Consider the following 4,839-nt stretch of genomic DNA (forward strand, 5'->3'; position numbering starts at 1 on the left):
GAAAGGCAATGATGCATGGGCCCTGCATTTTGATATACCCGGGGGCCTGTGAAATTTGCTACTCTACTCAAAACTAGTAAGGTACACATGCATTCAACGCATGAGATTTCGAAACCAAATTATGAATAAATACACACTATAGCATGTAAAGCTTTGAGTCGTATATGCATGATGTAGATGTTCATTTAGTTCTTATATTTCATCTCATTCAAAATCAATTAGTTTTATAAAAATGTTAAGATTCATGGGGTTGTGCATTATAAAGCATAAAGTAAAAAACAAATAATGGCAATTCATTTGGAAAAAATTCAATTATGATACGGAAGATTCTAGAAGAAAGGAGAAGTGCTTATGTTTTGAGGTTTGTGCATTATGCTTAAGTTCAACCATGGAGTCTTCTAAATTGTACATGTGGCAGATCTGGTGGAATGTTGATGATATCCAAAGGCCAGTAGTGCTCGGATTTGCCATCTCTGCACTGTCGGATTAGCTTCATCCAGCGACCATCTTTCAAGTTATTCACACACTGTATAGTTCTTGTGCCATAGTTGCATGTCTTGGAAAAAAGCTACTAGTGGGTTGTACTAGCTATTTAGGAATAGAAGATGTATACATGGAAGTTGTAGGGAAAGAGATGACATGGAGTATCTCAATTCCTACGAGGAGGGATTGGAGAAGAGATGTCATTTGGTTGACATCATAGGAACTTTTCTATTGAATCTAGAGATGCCATGTATCTCAATTCCTATGAGGAGGGATTAGAAAAGATATGTAATTGGGTTCATATAATAGGAACTTTTCTATTGAATATACGCTAACGTTTATTTTCCTTTGAAATTATGGGAGTATAGGAATCCATTCATATAAACCAAGTGGCTCTAAAGCTATACAAATGATATCATGTTTATTTCCTTTGAAATGTGGAGTATATGAATCTATTCCTATGAACCAATTGGCTCTAAAGGAAAAAAATCCTATAAAAATCATATCATATAGAGTTCCTATGATATTCCTCCACACTATAGGATGGCTGAAATTGTTGCCGGTGATACGATGGTCTTTCTTTGTAGAATCCTCCCCCATCTTTATAGTTACCTCTCGAAGATGAATGAAATGATATATACAGGGTATTCTACATGTGCAATTTGGTACACGAAAACTCGATAAAAGTTTGCGAGGTTCGAATTTTCAATAAATCTATATGCATTGCATTTTGGAACGGAGGGAGCATACGGCAGTTGCTAACACTCATGTGGAAGATTTGTGTGAAGGAGGAGTGGCTGTGCTGTTAAATGACATGGCGAAACTGACACTGCCGGATGCCGATCTAAAGGTTCTTACGGCGTTCGTCGGGAAAATGCTTGTGGCGAACGTTTGTCGGATAATGATTTACGGACACATGCATTGCATTGATACGTGGCCCCCTCTCTCTCACGCACACGCACCCTCCCGAGTCCTCTCGCACCCACCGTCTATCTGCAGGTAGACATCACACACATATGTGCTCTTCACACCCTACCCTCAGAACTTATAAAAAACAAAAGACTTCACGCACATTTTATTTTAGCTCACACGTCACACACTTATACTATTACTCTTATGGCGAACGTTCTTTGGGCATAGTATATTGTACTCTCACGAAGAGAAGAGGTGAACGCATGCACTAGGTCTCTCACACCCACTCGCGGGTACACGTAGGAGCGCATTTTTTTGAAGCTGGTACAAAAAAATCACTCCACTATATATATAAGCAAGAGCCTTAGCGCTTGCTTTACTAGGGTTCCTCTCATTCACTTTCTCATGCTCTCAAGATCTAAGAAAGACATAGGTGGCCACACTCTCTCTTAGCTCACTACTGGCCACAAATCCGGCCGGACAACCTCGACCGGGGCAGGGGTGTAGGTGCATCATTCACGCTGTCGTAGGCGGCGAGGGAGGAGACCAACGGCTGCCCGCGAGTCCCGATCGGCGGCCGTGTCATTCTCTCCAAGAGAGCGCCGGCTCCGGAGGGCCTCCGACCCCTTCTTCCTCCCTGCGGTATTGTGGCCAAGATGCGGCCTCCCGATGCCATCTTTGCCACATGCCAACGACCCTCAGGTATATATTCCTTCGAAACCCGCCTTGCTCTACTGCCCCAGCTCCCCACTTGGCTTCGTGTGGATCTTTTTCTACTTCCCTCCGTTGTTCCAAAGCCACATAGAATTTTACTATTATTAGAGGTAAAGCTAGTTCATACAATCGACTCTAAGAGTTGGTTCAAACAGGGAAGAAAGTGGGAAAGTTGTAGCATGAATCTAGGACTTGGTTCTAAGACAAAACGGGGGAAAGTAGTAGATATTGGCTACCCAACAGGTCTCTTGGTTGAAAAGACGAAGAAAGCATGGTGGATGGTGAAGGGTGGGGGAAGTGAACCTATCTCTTGGTTGAAAAAGGAAAGAAAGAGACGGGTGTTGGGGGACAACGCAAATGAGAATGAGCAGGTCTAGATTTCCTGTGCTCACTTAGGAAAATGTCGCTGAGGAGATAAAAAATGGGACAAATGAGACATGCTTCCTGAGTGTTTGCCGCTCTCGGCAACCACATCTGCCTCACCACTTTATGCCCCTGTTGTCCCTACGCCCATATCGCTACCGTTAATGTAAAATCACATGAAGCATTAAGCAATGCCACCTAATGTCACTAATAAGTAATGGTCTAGTGCCATCGATAAATTGAAGCAATGCCACCACCATTTTATGAAGTGCTTCCATCTTGCTTTATTTCCCATGAATTGTGTTTTTGTAGTTACACTTAAATCTCACAACGCTAACATTGCTTCATCCGAGTGGAACTGCACAAATTTGATTGCACATTTACTGACCATGTGCTACTCTCATGACAGTAATACTAATGCTATTGTTCTGCATGTTAATCTAGTGGTAGTGTTGCTGTGATGTGATGCTACATACTGTCAATCTAGTGCCAATTATAACACAATTGATGCTGTTGTTAATCATATGCCACTGCAAATATCTGTCACTGTTTAAATAGCCGTATTTCATATTTGCGCAAACTGGGATGTCTGTCTCCATATCATTTCGGGATGTCTGTCTCCGTATGTTTCTATCCGCGCAATCAAAAGCACACACCTCAGTTTTAGTAGAACTACGCAAAATGAGATGGCTATCCCTCGTTGCCGTCGTCTAACCACCCGTCTTCTAGGTATTCCTACAATGGTAGTTACTAGGTAGAATGACCAACGCAATATAAAAGAAGTTGATTCGTATGTTTTACTTCCTGATTGTCGTGTAGGGACGAGCAAAAACCACTGCATCCTAGTCCGGAATGCACTTTCTACTAGTTCATCCATAGACCGAGGACTAGCTGGCATGGCTGCACGGCAGTTTTTTGGATAGGTGCACGGACAAGAGGCATTGTGGTCTGCTTATTTCTGCAAACAGCGATGCTTAAATTTAGTGGAATGCACAAGAATTTCAGCTGGTCAATACACTACATGGTTCAGTTCAGCATTCCAGCTGAGAACACAATTCTAATTGGTTATTCTGGAATGAGAGAACCTAACCCTGGATGGTGGCAACAAGAAAAAACCACAGTGAACTCCAGGAAATTTAAGCCTGCCGGGAGGCCCTTTGCTCAGAGAAGCCTTGCTTGTTTTTTCCTGATTTGTAAACCTTCTAACAACTTTGTCTTTTGCTATGAACTAGTATATGTTTGTTATGTTCTATGAATCATTGAGATGTATAAAATTGCTTAACTTATGCTTTTCAAGTTTTTGATGAAGCCGAGTTTAATGTGAGTGTTCCACAGGAACGCTGGACTAGCGTGTGAACGTTTGGAATTTACATTGTGGCCTCAGTTAACTGCATGAACCACTGTACCAAGATACATAGTTGCTTATATGTCAGACAACAGATTGTTAATTTTTAGCTGGTCAATAGCCTAGTGTTGAAGCGAGCTGAGCCAATGTGCCATGTTTTGTACAACTGCTAACAAGTGGGGTAGCACCAACAGTGTTTACAAGTACTTATGTATACGTCGGCGCACAGTTCTCAAATGAGTACTCTATTTCATCAAAACACACACTGCCCGCATGATAAAACTAGTGAGGACGCATCTGTTTTGGCAACAATTACGATGATTCACGGGCACACAAAAGTAGCAGTAGTTCCCATAGACGGATTCAAACAGAGTACTAGCCCCAGAGGGCTCGATAACAGGCAAGGTTCGGATAATTAGATAGAATCCAAACTAATATTAAACACTAGCTGGGGCAAGTATTTCATGCCTCGACCTAATTTGGGATGGACCCAAGACGGACCTTGCCATGAACATCGTCGAGGACGTCTAGCAGCAGCTCAATCCTGTGAACCTTCATGAAGACAACCATGTGGCCTTGGCACTCATAAACTTGTTTGTGGAGGCATGCCACGTCATCTTCACGCGTAAGCTTGACAAGAACAGTATGCCTCACAAACAAAGGAGTAGCTTTGAACTTCTTGTGCTTCAGTACACCATGGAGAAGACGCCTGACAACAGTGAGGCTGGAATACAACTCTTCATTGGTATAAGCACAAATGGCTTCCAGGATCCAACAGCCTAAAAACTCTGTTTTCCCAGTGCGTATATTCAGGTCATCCGCCTCATAGCGAGTGATATGTACAACCACACAATTCTTGTCTGCATCAGGGCTCTAGTTGAAACAGAAACCAATTCTGAATTACTTTCCAGTATAAGAAACACAAGTTATTTAAACCACTATGTATAGCAGGGCATCGAAGCTAATAAAATTTTGCATTATTCATCACCACATACTTAGATGAAAAACCACAATCGAGATCA

The sequence above is a fragment of the Triticum dicoccoides genome, chromosome 7A (genome assembly GCF_002162155.2).
Source record: "Triticum dicoccoides isolate Atlit2015 ecotype Zavitan chromosome 7A, WEW_v2.0, whole genome shotgun sequence".
Lineage (NCBI taxonomy): Eukaryota > Viridiplantae > Streptophyta > Magnoliopsida > Poales > Poaceae > Triticum > Triticum dicoccoides.